Raw genomic sequence first — 25,380 nt, 5'->3', positions numbered from 1 at the left:
ACCACCTAGAGTCTTCCTAAAGCTGACCGCCCGGTCAAACTGAGCAATCAGGGGAGAAGGGCCTTGGTCAGGGAGGTGACCAAGAACTCGATGGTCACACTGACAGAGCTCCAGTTCCTCTGTGGAGATGGGAGAACCTTCCAGAAGGACACCCATCTCTGCAGCACTCCACCAATTAGGCCTTTATGGTAGAGTGGCCAGAAGTAAGCCACTCCTCAGTAAAATGCACATGACAGCCCTCTTGGAGTTTGCAAAAAGGCACCTATATGTCTCTCAGACCTTGAGAAAGAAGATTCTTTGGTCTGATGAAACCAAGATTAAACTCTTTGGCCTGAATGCCAAGCGTCACATCTGGAGGTAAACCAGGCACCATCCCTACGGTGAAGCATGGTAGTGGCAGCATCATGTTGTGGCAATGTTTTTCAGCGGCAGTGACTGGGAGACTAGTCAGGATCGAGGGAAAGATGAACGGAGCAGAGTACAGAGAGATCCTTGATGAAAACCTGCTCCATAGCACTCAGGATTTCAGACTGGGGCGAAGGTTCATCTTCCAACAGGACAACAACCGTAAGCACACAGCCAAGACAATGCAGGAGTGGCTTCGGGACAAGCCTCTGAATGTCCTTGAGTGGCCCAGCCAGAACCCGAACTTGAACCCAATCTAACATCTCTGGAGATACCTGAAAATAACTGTGCAGCTAGCTCCACAGCCAACCTGACAGAGCTTGAGAGGATCTGCAGAGAATGATGGGAGAAACTCCACAAATACAGGTGTGCCAAGCTTGTAGAGTCATACCCAAGAAGACTCAAGGCTGTAATCGCTGCAGAAGGTGCTTCAACAAAGTACTGAGTAAAGGGTCTGAATACTTATGTAAATCGTATATTTCAGTTTTTTATATATAAATTTGCAAAAAAAATCAAATATCTGTTTTTGCTTTGTGTAGATTGATGAGGGGAAAAAAACAACTAAATCAATTTTAGAACAAGACTGTAACGTAACAAAATCTGGAAAAAGTCAAGGGGTCTGAATACTTTCCGTATGCACTGTATGTTGTTCTTTTATTTAACACCAGATAGCCGGGTGACTAGGGGACTGGGTGACGACCAGGAAAAACTTCATGAGGTGGTTTTCACACTGCTCAGCATAATAACTCTACTGTGTCAACCAAGGTGGGTGATTATTATATGACTAGTCATAACGAGATACGTTTATGCTTCAGACTGCTTTCTTTTTATGAGGTTGGTTCAGGAAAACAACATTTTGAGGGAAACTAATACCACGACCAAATCAGATGCATCTCTGAAAAGCATGTGACCCAATGAGATAACCAACTATGTATATAAGGAGTGCTGATGCTATGTATTAGCCATTGAGAGGCTTTAAAGCCATCGGTCGGCCATATTGGCACTCCCCAGAAGGAGCAGTCCTCCATTGGAATGAATGGAATTCTACAGTATTTCAATTCCATGTTTCAAGGACAAAACTACACATATTTACATATTTTGTTGTTGTAGTAGGGACAGTAACATTAGTACATTCTAATAATGCTTAGCTCGCATAATATAATTTTAAAGTATGCATTCAGCTAAATTACTTTGCACCATGTTGTCCAAAAAGTACCTGGAAGCACCTGGATGATCAAGACTCTTGGAAGAATGTTTTTTGGACAGATGATTCAAAAGTATAACTTTTTGGACGACATGGGTCCTATTACGCCTGGCGATAACCAAACACTGCATTCCACAGTAATAACCGCATACCAACGGTCAAGCATGGTGGTGGTAGTGTAATCGTTTGGGGATTCTTTCCTGCCTCAGGATGTGTACGACTTGCCTTAATAGAAGGAACCATGAGTTCTGCTCCGTATCAAAGAATTCTACAGGAGAATGTCAGGCCATCCGTTTGTGAGCTGAACCTGAAGCACAGGTGGGTCATGCAGCCAGATATGGAACCAAAACACACAATCAAGTCTACATGAAAATGGCTAAAAAGCAACAAATGTGACATTTTGGAATGGCCTAGACAAAGTCCAGACCTAATCCCAATTGAGATGTTGTGGCAAGCAATTCATGCTTAAAAACCCACAAACGTTGCTGAGCTACAGCAATTCTTCCACAGCGCCATGATCAACAACTTGTCACGCCCTGACCATAGAGAGCTTTTATTCTCTATGTTGGTTAGGTTGTGGTGTGACTAGGGGGGGACATCTAGGTGATTATATTTCTATGTTGGCCTAGTATGGTTCTCAATCAGAGGCAGCTGTTTATTGTTGTCTCTGATTGGGGATCATATTTAGGCAGCCATTTCCCCTTTGTGCTTTGTGGGATCTTGACTATGTATAGTTGCCTGTGAGCACTATAGCAGCTTCACGTTTCGGTTTGCATTTATTGTTTTTCTTTGAGTTTCACTTCTAAATAAAGAGGATGGAACCATATCATGCTGCATCTTGGTCTACTCATTATAATGATTGTGACACAACTACAGGAAGTGTTTGGTTGAAGTCATTGCAGTTAAAGGTGGCACAACCAGTTATTGAGTGTAAGGGGGCAATTACTTTTTCACACATGGGCATTGGGTGATTTATAACTTTGTTTATGAAATAAATTAAATACATGTGTAATTGTTGTGTTAAGTGTGTAATTGTTGTGTAATTGTTGTGTTAAATAAGTTCACTAAACTTCCCTTTATCTAACATTAGGTCTTGGTTGAAGATCTGTTAACATTCGGTATCAAAAATATGCCAAAGTAGAGACAATTTGAAAGGGGGCAAATACTTTCTCACGGCAATGTACATAGGTGTACTTTACTGTGCAGCAATATGTGCTTATATGGTTTACAACAATTGCTGATGTAAAACCCTAAAATAGATTGGATCGTTGTTACAGAACTGCCAACAGTGTGTCAGGATTGTTTGTGCCAGTACAGACGCACACATATTCACACATGCACAGACACGTACACACACACATACGTACACACACACAGGTAATGAAACTGTTGTCTAGCTTTGTGCACCAAAAGACATGCATGAGTATGTCTGGTAGACAGAAATGCGTGTGGGTTTTGAAGACTCTTCCAAAATCTGTTTGCTTTTGTCATATTATTTTCTGTGACGAGGTCAACATACTTAAAAAACTCCAATACTCTGAGATTGCATCAACAACAGTGGATAAATCGCTGAACTGAGCACTTTAGGCCTCGCTTTGACCCAAAGATGTACAAATGATTACATGGAGAGAAAAAATGCCCCTTTCCACTCCACACTGCCCTGAGCCCCAGTGAGATTGAGATTAAGGCCTGATCATGTATCTGATGGTTACAGAGCAGTTTTCACAGAACCATTCGCCTGGTGGTGTAGTCCTAATCCCAACAAATCCTTTATTTTCCGCTGAACAGCGTGGTTGGATTTGCTTCTAATAAAAGGGGTAAAGGGAGAAAAAGAAGAAACTGTTGCTTCTGCCATGCAAAGAATGTCATCACTGAGAATCAATTGACTGTAATCTGTACAAAGTAATCAAATCAGAACGATGCACACCAGGCAAGGATGACGCATGTTCCCCCGAGCACCTGTTCTTGGTGTGCGTCTTGGGACTGGTGGAGCAATTGGATCACTGTCCCAGAGGGCATAGGGTTTTGGGGGGTGGGGAGGGGAGGGGATGGGGGAAGGGTGTAGATCAGTTTAATAAGGCGGCTCTGATGAAACTCTAATGCCCCAAATGCCTAGATTGGACAGGAGTACGTTTTCATAGCTGGTAGAGTTGTATGATCACTGTCCCAGAGGGCAGAGGTTCTTCGGGGCACAGAGTGGCACAGATGAGCATGGGGTGGCTCTGAAAAAACTGTAACGCCTCAAATTCCCAGATGGGACAGAAGGTTTGCCTTGTTGATGGTTCAGTTGAGACACATGAAATAACCAGCCAGTGACATTGAACTGAAACATCACCATCATAAAAAAACACATGCATGAGGACTTCAGCATAAAGCCTCAGTGCACTAGAGACAAAACTATAAATGTAACTCCAAAAATAACTTTGAGTGTAACGGCTGTCGTCCTCTTCTTCTGACGAGGAGAAGCGAAAAGGATCAGAGGACCAATATGCAGCGTGGTAAGTGTCCATAATGTTTATTTAAAGACATAAACTGAACACTACAGAATACAAAAACAATAAACGTGAAACGAACAAAACCGAAACAGTACCGTGTGGCGACAAACACTGACACGGAAACAAACACCCACAAACCAAACGTGAAACCCAGGCTACCTAAGTATGATTCTCAATCAGGGACAACGATTGACAGCTGCCTCTGATTGAGAATCATACCAGGCCGAACACAAAACCCCAACATAGAAAAACACACATAGACTGCCCACCCCAACTCACGCCCTGACCATACTAAATAAAGACAAAACAAAGGAAATAAAGGTCAGAACGTGACATTGAGGCCTATTAAACCTGACTTCAGTGTATCACATGAAACGTCTGGCCCTTTATAGAGTAAAGCACTGAGTAACCTTGAAGGCTGCACTGAACACCCTTTTCAGATTATGACCGGTTTTGTACTGAAGGAAAATGAAAGTGCACGAGATGAATGATTTAATCAGTCGTCATGTGAAAAGAACAACTGTACTTTGTTGGAGAACCTATGTCAACAGCATAAAGGTGAAACAATGGAGATTACTACTTGTGACCAGACGGCCCATAATCTCCTTGCAGATATATTACTTCAACTCTAATGATGACTCAAGGATAAATACATGTTATCTGGGCATTTTTCACCGTTTCAGTGATGTCATCAAAGTAGTTCTTAAAATATATGTATCTATCACATCACTCACTATCAATGTGAAACTGGTTGTGTCAAGCAAACATGGTTCAATAAAAATATTATGTAAGCACTGTACTTTAGAACGATGAGCTAATCTTGTTGTTGTGATGTGACACTTTACCAAACTCTTACAGCGATATTTAAATAGTTCAAATTTGAGAACCCATGCCAGAGAAAAGCAATAGTCATTGAGCTATTCTCCACCTGCCATTCTTTGCCCAGCAGTTATATTGCACCTGTGCTTAATTGTTACAATTACATTTCATTCAGTTCAATTTAAGTAGGTTTGCTCCCGAGTGGCGCAGCGGTCTAAGGCACTGCATCTCAGTGCTTGAGGCGTCACTACAGACACCCTGGTTCGAATCCAGGCTGTATCACAACCGGGCGTGATTAGGAGTCCTATAGGGCAGCGCACAATTGGCTCAGCACCGTCCGGGTTTGGCTGGTGTGGGCCGTCATTGTAAATAAGAATTTGTTCTTAACTGACTTGCCTAGTTAATTAAAGGTTAAATAACAAATTCACCAACAAAACAAATCCTGAACTTTATGGGAAAGGCAGCAGATATTACGTTAAGGAAAAAGATGGACAAGCATTTACATTTCAGTCATTCTTATCCAGAGCATCTTACAGTGGTGAGGGCATACATCTTTGTACCGGTCCCCCATGTGAATCAAACACACAATGCTGTACCAGCTGAGCCACACGGAAGCTGCTATTGCCAGGTTGTTTGGATGATAACACCTCACCTCTCACATGGATAGCATAGATTTATTTTATAGACAGTAGCTACCCACTGGGCACTAACTGGTTGAACCCCGTTGCACCCCCATATAGACTACCAGAGGTCCGGACAACATGCCCTCCGATTTGACACACTGAACTCTGTCTGCAAAGTAGTTGGTGAACCAGGCGAGGCAGTCATTAGAGAAACCAAGGCTATTGAGTCTGCCGATAAGAATACAGTGATTGACAGAGTCGAAATCCTTGGCCAGGTCGATGAAGACGGATGCACAGTACTGTCTTTTATTGATGGCGGTTATGATATCGTTTAGTACCTTGAGCGTGGCTGAGGTGCACCGGTGACCGGCTTGGATACCGGATTTCACAGCGGAGAAGGTACGGTGGGATTCGAAATGGTCAGTGATCTGTTTATTAACTTGGCTTTCGAAGACTTTACATAGGCAGGGCAGGATGGATATAGTCTGTAACAGTTTGGGTCTAGGGTGTCACCCCCTTTGAGGAGGGGGATGACCGCGGCAGCTTTCCAATCTTTAGTGATCTCGGACGATACGAAAAAGAGGTTGAACAGGCTGGTAATAGGGGTTGCAACAATGGCGGCAGATAGTTTTAGAAAGAGAGGTTCCAGATTGTCTAGCCCAGCTGATTGTACGGGTCCAGGTTTTGCAGCTCTTTCAGAACATCTGCTATCTGGATTTGGGTGAAGGAGAAGCTGGGGAGGCTCGGGCGAGTAGCTGCGGGGGAGAGCGGAGCTGTTGTCTGGGGTTGTAGTAGCCAGGAGGAAGGCATGGCCAGCCATTGAGAAATGCTTATTGAAATTTTCGATTATCATGGATTTATCGGTGGTGACCGTGTTACCTAGCCTCAGTGCAGTGGGCAGCTGGGAGGAGGTGCTCTTATTCTCCATGGACTTTACAGTGTCCCAAAACTTTTTGGAGTTAGAGCTACAGGATGCAAATTTCTGCTTGAAAAGCTAGCCTTTGCTTTCCTGACTGACTGCGTGTATTGGTTCCTGACTTCCCTGAACAGTTGCATATCGCGGGGACTATTCGATGCTATTGCAGTCCGCCACAGGATGTTTTTGTGCTGGTCAAGGGCAGTCAGGTCTGGAGTGAACCAAGGGCTATATCTGTTCTTAGATCTGCATTTTTTGAAAGGGGCATGCTTATCTAAGATGGTGAGGAAATTACTTTTAATGAACGACCAGGCATCCTCGACTGACGGGATGAGGTCAATATCCTTCCAGGATACCCGGGCCAGGTCGACTAGAAACGCCTGCTCGCAGAAGTGTTTTCGGGGGCATTTGACAGTGATGAGGGATGGTCGTTTGACCGTGGACCAGGCAATGAGGCAGTGATCACTGAGATCCTGATTGAAAACAGCAGAGGTGTATTTGGAGGGCAAGTTGGTCAGAATAATGTCTATGAGGGTGCCCATGTTTACAGATTTAGGGTTGTACCTGGTGGGTTCCTTGATGATTTGTGTGAGATAGCGGGGTGTCTTTTTGAGTGGGTGAATAAAGGTTGACAATTCATTGATAAATGTCTTAACAAACAATGACTCATATTTCCACGTTGAAATTACATGGTGTGCCCAATGGGTACATGCTTTTATTGGATGATCTGTGGACATTTGGCAGAACAGTCAAACCTACATGGTCTACTGATGTGTACAATTGGCCCAAAGACTAGCTGGCATAATTAATAGACCAACAATAATGCAGCATGCAGGATGTCCACGGTCAGTTGAGTGACTCATTCAAGGAGTAAGAACAGGGAGTATTAACATCACCTTAAAACATTTACAATGGACCAAAGTCAGTGAGTGAGTTTATGGTTTACAATCCATTTGACCATGCCCTCCCTATTTCCTAATTTGTGTATATTCATCTCAGATGGCAAATGCTATTGACTTTGTACTGGCCGTGTGTTATTTCTCAGCCTTGAGTAGGGATTTCTACCTAAGGCAGGCTTGTTCTGCACACACAGTACTGTAGGCCAGGGATTGCCCTCCAGTGGCCACTGTTGATAGGAATTATGGAAATAGGAGACATATTTGGGTCAACACGGAGCAGGATGATACTACAGTGCCAAACAGGTGGCTCAGTGTGGCATGGCTCCCGAGTGGCGTAAGGGGTCTAAGGCACTGCATCTCAGTGCTAGAGGCTTCACTACAGACCCTGGTTCGATCCCGGGCTGTATCACAACCGGCCGTGATCGGGAATCCCATAGGGCGGCGCACAATTGGCCCAGCGTTGTCCTGGTTAGGGTTTGGCCGGGGTAGGCTGTCAATGTAAATAAGAATGTGTTCTTAACTGACTTGCATAGTTAAATCAAATAAAAATATATTTTTTAAATGGCCTGGTGCTGTACATCATTGTCATCATTACACAGAAAGGGCCACACAACTACAACACTGTAGTAAAGCGGTACAGCAAACTATAGTGGTAGAGAACCTACAATATTTGAGCCCAAGTTTGTTTTTCAGCCTTCAAAAATACTCTTCCCAGACAGAAATAGATGGGCTTTGGGCATTCCCTTAGCCAACTACCTCAACTCTATATTTTTATACAACGACTGACTGTTTCCTTGTTGAGATTCAATTGGCATATGTACATTTTCGCCGAGTTGCCATCTTAGAGCAACAGCAATAAGGAAACAGTCGATGGTTATACTTGATTAAAAACTATGATTGTTTTATTAAAAAACTATACATTTCAGCAAACAAAAAGAAAAAACAGAGGACAAACATAGGTACACGGTAAGGGTTTAAGGAGTCAAATGTTAATTTCAAAACTCTAGTCTGCGCTCAACTCCGTGGAGGAGTTGAGTGAGGTACTTGGCAAGGCTGAGGATGGTGACTTGTTTCCAAAACACTTGATTTTGTTGCCATTATTGCGACTGCTACTTGCACTATACAAAACAATTATCTTACCCTCTGACTGGATGGCTGAATGCACAGTGAGTTTGTATTGAAAAGACCCAACGTGTTCTCATTTTGTTTTTGTCCAACTCTCCAATTATCTATCAGAGTCATTCCAAAGCTGGCAAAGAGGGAATTTAATTTAACATACAAATAAATGCTCATTGAGTCCCCTAGTTTTTTGGGGGGCAGCGCTGAAGTATCAGATTGAAAATTGGTAATGCTGGGTTGAGTGGAGGATCATGTTATTTTGTTTTGGGTTGTTGCTTTGGGGGCTATGAACTTTCAATGAGCAATGTCAAATTCCTTGTGTGCAAGAACCAAGAGAGCTCTCTTTATAAGAACCATATGCTCCTCTGATGTTTCAGGAGAAAAGCAAAACTGACCTCATAACACACAATACAATGTCCCTCTTTCTGTTATGGTCTATAGTACACTAACTTCCTCTGTTGCAATTTTCTCCTTTGTCCCTGTACCTTCCCAAGACCAGTGACAAAAACACACCCAAACACATTCACAGGTTCTTTCTCCTCGAACAAAGCCTCAAAATTACCTTGATCAGTTTTCCTTCACTGTTCCCTTGAAATTACTTTTTTTCTCCTTTAGTTCCCTATTCTCAATGTTCCAGTCTCTTTTGTGCAATCACCTCCCTCGCTAAAGAGAAATAAAGAGCAACTGACTTTGAGGTAAAGACTCACAGGTACTCTCAAGCAGACACACAATCATCTCATGCACTCACACAGCACACACACACGCACAGAGTCCCAGGTTGCCCACTACACCGTGGGAACTGCATTGGTCAAAAGTAGCTACATTGTCTTAAAGGAGCTGTGAGAAGGAACTTCAGTATAAACCATGAATTGTCCATCCTAGCAGACCCAATTCAGACAGTTGGCACGCAGTAGTCTTTTCCGTGTAACTTCACCCAGGTCACCCGAACTGAGCAGGACTGGGAGCCTCCAAGTCCCTGAGAGGATAGATGCCTCAAAAACACCATTATTCAGGATACCAAGCTCGAGGCACACAATGGTAAAAACATCTTAATTAAACCCTAGTACAATGACAACAACAGGCGCTTTATGTACCCGGAGCTTTGAGTGGACAAAACTTGAACGTGAGCCATGGTGGTAACCCACGACTGGCAGTGCAGCGCAGTACAGTGAGTCTGGCCCTGGTGACTTCTGCCTACCGGTGGACCAGGTTAACCTTCCCATCATCCGGTTCTGTTTGTTCTCTCCTTGCATATTGCTTTTAAAAGTCAGTCTTTTAAAAGTCAGTCTTCTTGATCACACACTTCAATTGGCAACACTCAGAACTTTTTAACTGGATGAAAGATGACTTTGAACCTGCACCTTTTAATCCTGGTGAGCCTTGGTGACAGTTGAGTCACAAACAGATGTATTTTGGCAGGGTCAGGGCATCCCAGAGAGCTAGTGTAAATCTTTAACTACTATGGCTTGTAAATACAGTTGGACTCCACATGCTCACCCTAAACCTGTTCTGTTCCACTCAACAGTTATTCATTTAATTGAAAGACATGTGGGACAAAATACTGCAGATCAGGGGTGAGTTTCCTGAAAGCTTCGTAGCACTAAGTTCATATTTCTTCCAATGCCTACAATGTAGTGTAGTACACGATCTGAGTATTATGAAGCTTTCCAGAATCCCACCCCTGTTTGATATTGATCTCAGTCTTCATGACTCAAACCTGCCTTTCAGTGCCTGACCATGCAATGGGCCTCACAAGACTTTGTCTGGTCTGGTTAAAACGATGGTGTGGTGTAAAATTGAAATTAAAGAATGTAGCTATGCTGCAACTGCTGTTTAGGAGAGCAATTGTGTACAACCAGGTTGTTTTGCACTGGGTCAAGGAGAGGCTAGGGTTAACTTGTTTAAAAGGTCTGTAAAGGTAAAGTAGTGATACGGGTATGGGAAACCCAGTCAATACCTCTAGGGGAATGGATTAGGACTATACCCTGAGAGGAAAACACAGAAATATTGTCAGATGGATAGAGCACAAGTAGTTATAGTGCTGGTAGTAGTAGTATGTAATGGTTGTTGTAGAAATAACAATGTTTTAGTTCTAACAGCAGAAGAAACTTTTACATCTGCTCCTGCCACACCCTCTACTGCTCATCCTGTGTCTCCTTGACCTGCTGCCACTTCTACACTGCCAGATTATAGCCTCTGCTCAGTCAGTCTGCGTTTTAGCCATTGGCTCACGCATAGATCCTGTTTTCATGTTGTGACCGTTTTTCCTTCCCTGACGCTGTTTTCTGTCTCCAGTCCCACGTCTCGTCAGTCCTGCCACCCTGCCCAGAACCCCCACTCCACTTCTTCCTTGGATTATGCTCCGGACCTGCTTACTCAGCCCCAACTCCCCTCGCTCCAGCCTCAGCCTCATAACCTGGCTTCCTGCAACCCGCCCAAGCTTCCCCTGGCCTGCACCCCATCTTTCCCCTGCTTTTCAATAAATACCTTGTATACCTCATCCCAGCATGGAGAGTGAGGCATCGAGAGAGGGAGGCGTCACTAAATGGCCAATGCCATCACGGGCGAAGGTCTCAAACCGAATGAGACACCATGAAATGCCACTCGGAAGCCCATTGTGTGGCCACTTCGATAATGAGGATTTCCATCCATGTGTGCTGTGAATCTGTTATATAAGAGGGTCTTGTTTATTCATAGTGTTTTCAGTTTGTGCAAAATCCCCCTCTGGATTTCAATGGCTTCATTATTGTGGCCCGGTTAAAGCCTCTTTCAAACTTCAAACATAAGAAGTCTTCCCTCCCTCGCCTGGTCAGGCACACTAACACTGGCCTGGTGGCCTGAAATGAAATTACACTGACTGTACGTGCTTCAATGTATTTTTCTGCTGGAGTATATGGTACAATTTGAGAATGTATGTGGTGTGTGTTCGTGTGTTAGTGTGAGTGTGCGTATTTATATGCTGTACGTGTGGGCCGTTGCAGGCAGCAATCTGCACAATTTTGATGTGCATTCTGGAAAACACCTTAGATCAGCTGTGTTCCTGGGGCTTTATCCATAAGGGCTTCAGCCATGCGGAGTTACTCACATGTACCCTATAACACCACAGGACACTGATGTAACATGGGCACGGCTGAAGACTCATAACTGTTCCATTTACCTGTTCAGTGTTCCTGTTCACAGTTCCCAAGGTATCCGGTATGTTCTGCACACAAGCTCACTCAGGTGTTAGCTAGCTAGTAATTGCCACAGCACCACAAAGGAGGTGGGGCTTTGTTTCTGGGATGTGCTGTACCGTGTAAAGCCTCACTAAGAGCTGTTTCCTGTGGGGTGGAATGGTGCACCAGACACTGAATGCACCAGGTACAGCAACAGCTATGGACCGAGGCAGAGGCTCAAGGGCTGGAGGAACAGAATATTGTGTGACTGGAAGGTTGTTGGTTCAAATCCCATTCCCAGGATAATGCAGGAGAAGTATTTGTATGAGTATTTGTTTAAGTTTGATTTTGTATTGAAAGAGGCCATAGTCTTTGAAGGGGTTATAACTGTGTTATGACTGCCAAATGAACTCCTAGATAGAGAATGGTACCCAGAGAGAGTGGTCTCTTCATAACAATTATAAAGAACAGTGCCACACCACCGGTGAGGTTCAGAGTCAGGAAATTTGGTTCAGTGAAGTCAGTTCCTTCCCTCTATAGATGTAGATGACAGCCACAGCAGGATTAACAGAGTGGCCAGCTCAGAGGTTTTACCTTTTTTTTGGGGGGGGGGGGTCCCCATTAGCAGGCAACAGCTAGGCTTCCTGGGGTTCTGACACATAATGGAAGAGTTTACAGACAAAAATACTTTACAATTGACATATGTTTAAAAGCATCAACATAGACATTACAGACTTAAACGCATACATACATTACTACATATACAGTATGTAATGACTTTGGTTTGATTGATTGTCTTTTAACACCACATTATAATTCTGTCTTTTTGACCTATTACTTAATGACTTGCACCATATTCAGGTCTACTACACATCTGAGGATGCAGAACTTAATGCCAAACCAAAACAGTGGAATTGTGATGATCAAGGTAAATTCTATCAATTTTGATGGCTTGACAGAAAAGGAATACACTATAGGCCAATAATCATCTGTCTCTCTTTAAGAGAACATATTATGTAATGTCATGTAAGGGTTAAGTACTTCATGACCTTTGGACCTTTGAAGCATAACTTAAAAAATAAGAACGAGCAATCCTTTGTCTATAGTTGTGTCAATGGAAGTCTCTCTTTATGGCATCTGGATTATGCTGACATCACTATCACGCTGGTAGTGTCACAAGGCTAGCCGTATGTCAATCACAGGGTTGAGTGAGATTGACACTGGGCACGACCTTCCTGCAAAGCATCTATCTATCTATCTATCAGCCCTTTGATCTCTACAGAGGAGAGGAATACTGAGAGTCACAATGACAGGAGGTTATGTAAAACTGTCTAGGCACAAAGTGCTACTCCAAGTAAAAGACCTGCTACTCAAATAACAACTTGTGAGTATTTAAATAAGGTAGTTATACTGAAATATTCAGACTACAAATTATTTTATGGAGGATGAATTGTTTACACTGCATGATAAATCGACCACATGCATAACATGGTAAACTAAAGACATGCACAAGAGAGGACCATATCATATATAATATGAATATGTCTACTACCTATTTTACTCAAAGGAACACGCTCACACGGGGGATGAGAGTGCTTGTATCCAAACTGGTTGTAACGATTCTCGTGGGCTGAAGGAAGAGTGGACCAAGGTGCAGCGTTTAAAGTGTTCATGATTTAATCAAAAAAAAACAAATCGAACAAAAACAACAAACAGGAGAACGAAAGCGAAACAGTTCTGTCTGGTGCAGACACAAAAACAGAAAACAACTACCCACAAAACAACAGGTGGGAAAAGGCTACCTAAGTATGGTTCTCAATCAGAGACAACGATAGACAGCTGCCTCTGATTGAGAACCACACCCGGCCAAACACATAGAAATAGACAACATAGAACAAAAACATAGAATGCCCACCCCAACTCACACCCTGACCAACCAAAATAGAGACATAAAAAGGATCTCTAAGGTCAGGGCGTGACAGTACCCTCCCCCCCCAAAGATGCGGACTCCGGCCGCAAAACCTAAACCTATAGGGGAGGGTCTGGGTGGGCATTTATCCGCGGTGGCGGCTCTGGTGCGGGACGTGGACCCCGCTCCACCTTAAGCTTGGCCCACTTAAGCCAAACCCTCGCAGCAGGCCCCGGACAGGAGGGCGACTCTGGCAGCTCCGGACAGGAGGGCGACTCTGGCAGCTCCGGACAGGAGGGCGACTCTGGCAGCTCCGGACAGGAGGGCGACTCTGGCAGCTCCGGACAGGAGGGCGACTCTGGCAGCTCCGGACAGGAGGGCGACTCTGGCAGCTCCGGACAGGAGGGAGACTCTGGCAGCTCCGGACAGGAGGGAGACTCTGGCAGCTCCGGACAGGAGGGAGACTCTGGCAGCTCCGGACAGGAGGGAGACTCTGGCAGCTCCGGACTGGGGATCAACGCTGGAGGCTCCGGACTGGGGATCGACGCTGGAGGCGCCGGACTGGGGATCGACGCTGGAGGCGCCGGACTGGGGATCGACGCTGGAGGCGCCGGACTGGGGATCGACGCTGGAGGCTCCGGACTGGGGATCGACGCTGGAGGCTCCGGACTGGGGATCGACGCTGGAGGCTCCGGACTGGGGATCGACGCTGGAGGCTCCGGACTGGGGATCGTCGCTGGAGGCTCCGGACTGGGGATCATCACTGGGGATCGTCGCTGGAGGCTCCGGACTGGGGATCATCGCTGGAGGCTCCGGACTGAAGGGCGTCACTGGAGTGGAGAGACACACAGGAGGCTTCGTGCCATGGATCATCACTGGAGGCTTCGTGCCATGGATCATCACTGGAGGCTTCTTGCCATGGATCATCACTGGAGGCTTCGTGCCATGGATCATCACTGGAGGCTTCTTGCCATGGATCATCACTGGAGGCTTCGTGCCATGGATCATCACTGGAGGCTTCTTGCCATGGATCATCACTGGAGGCTTCTTGCCATGGATCATCACTGGAGGCTTCTTGCCATGGATCATCACTGGAGGCTTCGTGCCATGGATCATCACTGGAGGCTTCTTACCATGGATCATCCCTGGAGGCTTCGTGCCATGGATCATCACTGGAGGCTTCGTGCCATGGATCATCACTGGAGGCTTCTTGCCATGGATCATCACTGGAGGCTTCGTGCCATGGATCATCACTGGAGGCTTTGTGCCATGGATCATCCTGAAGGCTTCTTGCCATGGATCATCACTGGAGGCTTCGTGCCATCGATCATCACTGGAGGCTTCGTGCCATGGATCATCACTGGAGGCTTCTTGCCATGGATCATCACTGGAGGCTTCGTGCCATGGATCATCACTGGAGTGGAGAGACACACAGGAGGCCTGGCTCTGGGAGCAGGCACAGGACTCACCAGGCTGGGGAGACATGCAGGAGGCCTCTTCTTTAGCCGAGGCACCGGATACACTGGGCCGTGGAGGCGCACTGGCGGTCTCAAGTGCAGAGCTAGCACAACTCGTCCTGGCTGGATACCCCCTGTAGCCCGGCAAGTGCGTGGAGCTGGAACAGGCTGCACTGGGCTGTGCTGGCGAACCGGGGACACCGTGCGTAGGGCTGGCGCATGATAACCCGGGCCGAGGAGATGCACTGGAGGTCTGGAGAGCAGGGCTGGCACACTCCGTCCTGGCTCGATGCCCACTCTAGCCCGGCCGATGCGAGGAGCTGCGATGTAGCGCACCGGGCTATGAGTGCGCACTGGGGACACCGTGCACTTCACCGCATAACACGGTGCCTGCCCGGTCACTCTCTCCCCACGGCAAACACGAGGAGTTGGCTCAGGTCTATGACCTGACTCCGCCAATATCCCCGTGTGTCCACCCCCCAAAAAAATAATTCTGGGGCTGCCTCTCGTACACGCCTCCTCGAGCCAACTCCTCGTAGTGCCGCCGCTCCGCCTTAGCTGCCTCCAGCTCCTCTTTAGGATGGCGATACTCTGCCGTCTGTGCCCAGGGTCCAAAGCCGTCCACGATTTCCTCCCATGTCCAACAAATGCTGCTCCTTCCTACCACGCTGCTTTGTCCTTTGGTGGTGGGTAGTTCTGTAACGATTCTCGAGGGCTGAAGGAAGAGTGGACCAAGGTGCAGCGTTTAAAGTGTTCATGATTTAATCCAAAAAACCAAATCGAACAAAAACAACAAACAGGAGAACGAAAGCGAAACAGTTCTGTCTGGTGCAGACACAAAAACAGAAAACAACTACCCACAAAACAGAAGTGGGAAAAGGCTACCTAAGTATGGTTCTCAATCAGAGACAACGATAGACAGCTGCCTCTGATTGAGAACCACACCCGGCCAAACACATAGAAATAGACAACATAGAACAAAAACATAGAATGCCCACCCCAACTCACGCCCTGACCAACCAAAATAGAGACATAGAAAGGATCTCTAAGGTCAGGGCGTGACACTGGTCGAATCTAGTCCAGACTGAAACCGTATTCCTCTTTATTACCAGCCGTTCTGCAACCCCCTCCTCTCACACAGAGCTCAGTTAGATAACGGAATTTATTTAGTCTTTGACACAGTTGACCGCCACGCACTCTGGCGCATACTCTAGAAATATGGCTGCCCTGACAAGTTCATGAGAATACTGAGGCTGCTGCATGGTGGCATGTGTACCACAGTGCTCAGCAACAGAGGCTCTGACTCAGAACCCTTCACTGTGCAGACAGGGGTCAAAGAGGGCTGCATCATCACGTCCGCCCTGTTTGCCAAGTTCATCGCTGACATCCTCCACCTCAAGACTCAAGTCCTTTACCAACCACCACCCAACAAGCCCTCTACTCCTCCCATAATACAAGTTGACAATAACACCCTTGAAAATGTGGATCACTTCCCATACCTCGGTAGCCTTCTCTCTTCCAAAGCCGACATTGACTCAGAGATAAACCACCGCCTCACTTGTGTCAGTGGAGCTAACGCAAGACAGAGGAAAAATAGTTTCCCCACACTGCTATATGGAGCCGAAACATGGACCACCTACATTATGCACCTGAAAGCACTGGCATAACACCACCAAAGATCCTTACGAAAAATCCTGAGTATCAGTTGGAAGGACAGGCACACCAAAACCAGCAAGCTTTAGGAGCCCAACAAACAGCATCACCACTACTATAATACCATACCAAATCAGATAGACAGCCCACCCACTGGGCACACACTGGTTGAATCATGAAATTGTTGAATCAACGTGGAATAGACGTTGAATTGACGTCTGAGCCCAAGTCACGCCTCCCGAAACAGATAATGTACTCCCAGTTGAAGGAAGGTCAGCGAACCACTAGCGGGAAAAAGAAACGCTACAAAGACAGCATTAAAACAAGCCTTAAAGCATCCCGGGTGGCGCAGTGGTCTAGCGCACTGCATCGCAGCGCCACCAGAGATTCTGGGTTCGCGCCCAGGCTCTGTCGCAGCCGGCCCCGACCGGGAGGTCCGTGGGGCGACGCACAATTGGCCTAGCGTCGTCCGGGTTAGGGAGGGTTTGGCCGGTAGGGATATCCTTGTCCCATCGCGCACCAGCTGAACGCTAACCAAGGTCACCAGGTGCACGGTGTTTCCTCCGACACATTGGTGTGGTTGGATGCGCGCTGTGTTAAGAAGCAGTGCGGCTTGGTTGGGTTGTGTTTCGGAGGACGCATGGCTTTCGACCTTCGTCTCTCCCGAGCCCGTACGGGAGTTGTAGCGATGAGACAAGATAGTAATTACTAACAATTGGATACCACGAAATTGGGGAGAAAAAGGGGGTAAAAAAATAAATAATAATAAATAAAAAAATAAACCTTTAAAAAAGAATCCCCTCCAACAACTGGGAGGACACTGCACTAAACAGACACAACTGGAGAAAATACATTCAAGAGGGAGCTGCACTACCCATAAAATATCTCCACTGTGCCGCAGAGGACAAGTGGCAGCTACGCAAGGAGAGACTCAACACCAGGAAGGCCTAACCACCAACCACAACCACCACTCATCCCTGCCCACACTCAGAGAAAGGTGGTCAGGGAGATGGTTGATGAAGAGTCTGGTGACGATCACGTAGAGGGCTACTCTGGGAACCAGAGTAGCTACTGGACTTCTCCTCCTTCACAATGTATGGCACCCACTTGAGTGATGCCTCAGCAGCTCTGGGAACCACAAAGCTCACCACACACAGTTCAGAGTAGTAGCCAGTTGTCTTCACTACGAGCCCTCGGCCTCAGCACTGCATACCTCTACTACATCTCCGCTTCCTCTCAAGCTTCAGATTACATTCAATGGATGTTTTCAAAAGATCAGGGCCCGGTTGCATTAAACATCTTAAGTTAATTTCCCCCCTTAAAGTTTCCTTAACTTTAAGTAAGGTGCATTTCCCCCTTAAATTAAGTGGAAAAAGTTAAAGGTGCCCATGAGGTCCCTTAAGTGCTTCATTCAGTATGGGTATTAATGTTAACAGTATTTGTGGAGGTGAATGTTGCTTTCCTCTGCCATGGTTTCAAAAGGAAAACATTCAACTAGATAGCTTGCTAGCTACTTCACCAAATAAGGGAAGGTGCACATTCACAATCCATGGCTACAAAGCTAAATGGCTAGCTAGCTACCTAACGTAAACTCACCCCATTCCGTACAAATGTGCGTAACCGCAAGATTCAAACGAGGCTACAAAGAAAACTAATGGGACTGTAGCGACTGTGTTGACTTCAAAATCGAGGGTGTGAACTAGGTTTCTATTCAAGCGTTGATCGACATGGTAATGGCTCTATATTATTGGAGAAAAGTTGAAAAAAACGGACCCTCCGTTACATCGTGACGTGTCATGTCGTAACGTACAGCACGCATAAAGCAACTATTTCTGTTTTACAATCTCTCTCCACCAGGTGTAGCACTTCTCTCATAGTTTAAAAACAAGAAATGGACAGTGACGGGGGTAAGGGGGGATACCTAGTAATTTTTTGCGTCATCATTGCATGCGATCATCATTCTCAAAGCCGCTCTTTACTTCTAAGATCACTTTAGCACCGCCCTAAAAACCCGATTCAAATTCGACACAAACCTTCAAATAGGTATGTAATCACACATTATATAAACATTTTAGAGGCGATAAGGTGATAAGTTGGACAGATCGAGTGAAAAAAAGCAATTTTCCCACACAACATCTCTCCTTCTCACTATCACGCATTAGTTTAGCTTCCCCACCCGCCATTTTTTTAAAGACCCGACGGGGCTCATTGCCTGCTTGAATTATGCAGAAACGGGCAGCGTTTAGGTCATGTAATTGATTCTGTTGGAAAGGGGAGAAATTGTGCTTTACAATGGTATTGACATTACAGTTGATCTGGAAGTATTACGTTTTTGGGGCGCTAAAATAAGGGCAATTGTACAGACCAAGGCGATGTACGAGTTTACGTGAGTTTAAGTTACCTACTCTGTAAATTAGCTTGAAATGCTAGAAAGTAATATAAACAAGTTGAGAAAGAATTAACTAAAATAAACCTGTTTTCTTATCTTCTGAATCAATTTGTTTATCCTGTCTTAAAATGTATAGGTTCTGTTTTGCGATCTTCCAAAATAAATGTGATCTCTTTGACAAGATGTTCAGTCAGTGAATCAAGTCATCTCCATGGTAACCAGAAACTCTTTCTGCCATCAAACTACTGTAATACCCTTAAATTACGCCCTTACTGAAGGAAATGTTGTAGGGGTTCTGTGCAACACCCTTAATTCCCTTAGGTAAGGGGAAACTATTCCTTAAGGGGAACACTTAAACTGTTTTATGCAACCGGGCCCAGGAAGCAGCAGCCAGGTGAAACAAAAAAGCTGGTACAGTGTCCAGATGCACCATTAAACAAAAACAATTAGCCAGCTGGCTAGCTAGCCATGCCATAAATATATGCAATGAAACTCAATGTTATCAAAAAACAACATAACAATTAAATATGCACATATTTACAGAAGCTCTCTGCTTAGGTTGCTACTAGGGTGCCATGGCAACTACAGAACCAAGAAATATGATGGGCCTGGTTTTAGTCCAACACTGGAGTTATTTTGACCACTGAGTGTTAATTTAACTCTTTACAGTGTTAACTGTCACCGACGATTAGCCATTAGGGTTAAGTGCCTTGCTCAAGGGCACAGACACTTTTCACCTAGTCGGCTCAAGGTTTAGACAGGGTTCAGGACAATGACCCTAAGCATACTGCTAAAGCAACACTCGAGTGGTTTAAGGGGAAAAATGCTAAACGTCTTGGAATGGCCTAGTCAAAGTCCAGACCTCAATCCAATTGAGAATCTGTGGTATGACTTAAAGATTGTTGTACACCAGCAGAACCCATCCAACTTGAAGGAGCTGGAGCAGTTTTGCCTTGAAGAATGGGCAAAAATCCCAGTGGCTAGATGTGCCAAGCTTATAGAGACATACCCCAAGAGACATGCAGCTGTAATTGCTGCAAAAGGTGGCTCTACAAAGTATTGGCTTTGGCGGGGTGAATAGTTTTGCACGCTCAAGGTTTCTGTTTTTTTGTCTTATTTCTTGTTTGTTTCACAATAAAAAAATATTTTGCATCTTCAAAGTGGTAGGCATGTTGTGTAAATCAAATGATACAAACCCCCCCAAAATATATTTTAATTCCAGGTTGTAAGGCAACAAAATAGAAAAAATGCCAAGGGGGTGAATACTTTCGCAAGCCACTGTACCTGGTTGACCGGCGTGCTGGCGACGGAACTCAGCGATGAGGGCTGGGTCAAATAAAATACAATTGCTACACCCTGATCAGTTTCACCTGTCCTTGTTATTGTCTTGTTATTGTCTATTGTCTGCAAATCTGTAACCAGAAACTCTTTCTGCCATCAAACTACTGTAATACCCTTAAATTACGCCCTTACTGAAGGAAATGTTGTAGGGGTTCTATGCAACACCCTTAATTCCCTTAGGTAAGGGGAAACTATTCCTTAAGGGGAACACTTAAACTGTTTTATGCAACCGGGCCCAGGAAGCAGCAGCCAGGTGAAACAAAAAAGCTGGTACAGTGTCCAGATGCACCATTAAACAAAAACAATTAGCCAGCTGGCTAGCTAGCCATGCCATAAATATATGCAATGAAACTCAATGTTATCAAAAAACAACATAACAATTAAATATGCACATATTTACAGAAGCTCTCTGCTTAGGTTGCTACTAGGGTGCCATGGCAACTACAGAACCAAGAAATATGATGGGCCTGGTTTTAGTCCAACACTGGAGTTATTTTGACCACTGAGTGTTAATTTAACTCTTTACAGTGTTAACTGTCACCGACGATTAGCCATTAGGGTTAAGTGCCTTGCTCAAGGGCACAGACACTTTTCACCTAGTCGGCTCAAGGTTTAGACAGGGTTCAGGACAATGACCCTAAGCATACTGCTAAAGCAACACTCGAGTGGTTTAAGGGGAAAAATGCTAAACGTCTTGGAATGGCCTAGTCAAAGTCCAGACCTCAATCCAATTGAGAATCTGTGGTATGACTTAAAGATTGTTGTACACCAGCAGAACCCATCCAACTTGAAGGAGCTGGAGCAGTTTTGCCTTGAAGAATGGGCAAAAATCCCAGTGGCTAGATGTGCCAAGCTTATAGAGACATACCCCAAGAGACATGCAGCTGTAATTGCTGCAAAAGGTGGCTCTACAAAGTATTGGCTTTGGCGGGGTGAATAGTTTTGCACGCTCAAGGTTTCTGTTTTTTTGTCTTATTTCTTGTTTGTTTCACAATAAAAAAATATTTTGCATCTTCAAAGTGGTAGGCATGTTGTGTAAATCAAATGATACAAACCCCCCCAAAATATATTTTAATTCCAGGTTGTAAGGCAACAAAATAGAAAAAATGCCAAGGGGGTGAATACTTTCGCAAGCCACTGTACCTGGTTGACCGGCGTGCTGGCGACGGAACTCAGCGATGAGGGCTGGGTCAAATAAAATACAATTGCTACACCCTGATCAGTTTCACCTGTCCTTGTTATTGTCTCCACCCACTCCAGGTGTCGCTTGTTTTCCCCAGTATATTTATTCCTGTGTTTCCTGTCTCTCTGTGCCAGTTCGTCTTGTATGTTAGTCAAGTCAACCAGCGTGTTTTTCCTGTGCTCCTTTTGCTATTCTCTTTTTGATAGTCTTTCCAGTTTTGACCCCTGCCTGACTGACTCTGGACTTCTTTCCTGCCTGCCTGATCATCCTGCCTGCCCTGACCTTGATTCTGCCTGCCCTTCGGTACCTTTTGGACTCTGAACTGGTTTTGACCCTTTTGCCTGTCCTCGACCATTCTCTATTATCAAGAACACGTCCGACAAGTCCCCCAGTGTCTTTTGGAGAACCAGCTGTTCATCAAAGCGGATGATAGGGGAAGGCCTGTTCACGGCCTTCCCCTATTGGATTAATAAATACTGTAAGACTCCAACCATCTGCCTCCTGTGTCTGCATCTGGGTCTCGCCTTGTGTCATGATAAAAATTGGATTGGTCACGTTCACGTGATTAGCAGATGTTATTGCGGGTGTAGCGAAATGCTTGTGCTTCTAGCTCCAACAGTGCAGTAATATCTAACAAGTTACACAACATATACCCAATACACACAAATCTAAGTAGGAATGAATTGAGACTATATACATATAGAGCGATGTCAGAGAGGAACAGACTAAGATACAGTAGAATAGTATAGAATAAGGTATATACATATGAGATGAGTAATGCAAGATATGTAAACATTATTAAGTGAATGAGATACCGTAGAATAGTATAGAAAACAGTATATACATATGAAATGAGTAATGCCAGATAAGTAAACATTATTAATGTGACTAGTGTTCCATTCCTTAAAGTGGTCAGATACTGTATTTCTAGTCTATGCCTATAGGCAGCAGCCTCGAATGTGCTAGTGATGGCTGTTTAACAGTCTGATGGCCTTGAGATAGAAGCTGTTTTTCAGTCTCTCGGTCCCAGCTTTGATGCACCTGTACTTACCTCGCCTTCTGGATGATAGCGGGGTGAACAGACAGTGGCTCAGGTGGTTGTTGTCCTTGATTATCTTTTTGGCCTTCCTGTGACATCGGGTGCTGTAGGTGTCCTGGAGGGCAGGTAGTTTTCCCCGTTGATGATTTGGGCAGACCGTACCACCCTGTGGAGAGCCTTGCGGTTGCGGGCGGTGCAGTTGCCGTACCAGGCAGTGATACAGACCGACAGGATGCTCTCAATTGTTCACCTGTAAATGTTTGTGAGGTGACAAGCCAAATTTCTTTATCCTCCTGACGTTGAAGAGGCTCTGTTGCGCATTCTTCACCACACTGTCTGTGTGCATGGTCCATTTCAATTTGTCAGGGATGTGTACGCCAAGGAACTTAAAGATTTACACCTTCTCCACTGTGGTCCCGTCGATGTAGATAGGGGGTGCACCCTCTGCTGTTTCCTGAAGTCCACAATCATCTCCTTTGTTTTGTTGCCGTTGAGTGAGAGGTCGTTTTCCAGGCACCACACTCCCAGAGCCCTCACCTCCTCCCTGTAGGCTGTCTCATCATCGTTGGTAATCAAGCCTACTACTGTTGTCTCGTCTGCAAACTTGATGATTGAGCTGGAGGAGTGCTTGGCCACGCAGTACAGGAGGGGGCTGAGCACACACCCTTGTGGGGCCCCAGTGTTGAGGATCAGTGGAGTGGAGGTGATGTTTCCTACCTTTGCCACCTGGGGGGGGGGGGGGGTCCAGGACCCTGTTGCACAGAGGGGGGTTCAGACCCAGGGCCTTGAGCTTAATGATGAGCTTGGAGTGAACTATGGTGTTGAATGCTGAGCTACAGTCAATGAACAGCATTCTTACATAGGTATTCCTCTTGTTCAGATGGGATAGGGCAGTATGCAGAGTGATGGCGATTGCATCGTTTGTGGATCTGTTGGGATGGTAAGCAAATTGAAGTGGGTCTAGAATGACAGGTAAGGTAGAGGTGATATGATCCTTGACTAGTCTCTCAAAGCACTACAGGAGTGAATGCTACAGTGCGGAAATGTTTAAGTTCAGTTACCTTTGCCTTCTTGGGTACAGGAACAATGTTGGCCATCTTGAAGAATGTGGGGACAGCAGACTGGGATAGGGAGAGATTGAATATGCCCGTAAACACCAGCCAGCTGGTCTGCGCATGCTCTAAGGCCGCGGCTAGGGATGCCGTCTGGGCCGGCAGCCTTGCGAGGGTTAACAAATTTAAATGTTTTACTCATGTCGGCCACGGTGAAGGAGAGCCCACAGTCAGTGGTAGCGGGCCGCAAATGTGTTTAGCCTGTCCGGAAGCAAGACGTTGGTCTCGGCGAAGTGGCTGGTTTTCCTTTTGTAGTCCGTGATTGTCTGTAGTCCCTGTCACATACGTTTCGTGTCTGAGCTGTTGAATTGCAACTCCACTTTATCTCTACTTACATATAGCTTGTTTGATTGCCTTGCGGAGAATAACTACACTGTTTGTATTCTGCCATATTACCAGTCGCCTTGCCATGGTTAAATGCGGTGGTTCGCACTTTCAGTTTTGCGCGAATGCTACCATCTATCGACGGTTTCTGGTTAGGGTAGGTTTTAATAGTCACAGTGGGTACTACATCTCCTATACATTTCCTTATAAACTCAGTCACCGTAACCGTGTATGCATCTAGATAATTTTCACAAGCTACCTGGAACATATCCCAGTGCACGTGATAAAAACAATAATTTTAAGATGACGCCGACGGAGATGGCAGCATCGCGACTAGCTCTTAGGAAACTTTGCAGTATTTTTTTTTTATGTACTATTTTTTACATTATTAGCTCAGGAAATAGTTTGTGTCATTACATACAGCCGGGAAGAACTATTGGATTTTAGAGAGGCGGTAACTCACCAGAACTACCAGCATTACGACCAGGAATACGACTTCCCTGGAGAAGATCCTTTGTTCACTCTCCCCAGAGCAATTGAACTTATTCCAAAGGCTGACCCAAAACATCACAGACGGAGGAGAGGCACTCGAGGTGGCTTGCTGGTTCAACTTAGGAGGCACGCACACCACCCACCGCTTCCGAGTATATTACTCGCTAATGTTCGGACTTTGGATAACAAAGTTGATGAGCTTAGAGCAAGGATTTCTTTCCAGAGAGACATCGGGGCCAGTAACATACTTTGTTTCACGGAAACATGGCTCTCTCGGGATACTCTGTCAGAGTCGGTAAAGCCAGCAGGATTCTCGGTACATCGCGCAGACAGGAATACATATCTGTCCGGGAAGCAAAAGGGCGGAGGGGTGTGTTTCATGATATGGTGTAATTCTAGGAACATACAGGAACTCAAGTCCTTTTGTTCACCCGACCTAGAATACCTCATAACTAAATGCCGACCATATTATCTCCCAAGAGAATTCTCCTCCGTCATCGCCACGTCCTTTTACATTCCACCTCAAGCTGAAACCTCGAAGGCCCTCAAAGAACTTCCCTGGATTTTATGCAAACTGGAAACCACATATCCTGAGGCTGCATTTATTGTAGCTGGGGATTTTAACAAAGCAAATCTGAGGACTAGGCTGCCGAAGTTCTTTCAACATATCAACTGTACTACTCGCGCTACTAAGACTCTCGACCATTGCTATTCAAACTTTCGGAATGCTTACAAGGCCCTTCCCCACCCTACTTTCGGCAAATCTGACCATGACGCCATCTTGCTCCTCCCGTCCTATAGGCAGAAATTCAAACAGGAAGTGCCCGTGGTTCATACTATTGTTCC

Source organism: Salvelinus alpinus, chromosome 30 (genome assembly GCF_045679555.1).
Source record: "Salvelinus alpinus chromosome 30, SLU_Salpinus.1, whole genome shotgun sequence".
NCBI lineage: Eukaryota > Metazoa > Chordata > Actinopteri > Salmoniformes > Salmonidae > Salvelinus > Salvelinus alpinus.
This window is presented reverse-complemented; position numbering follows the sequence as displayed.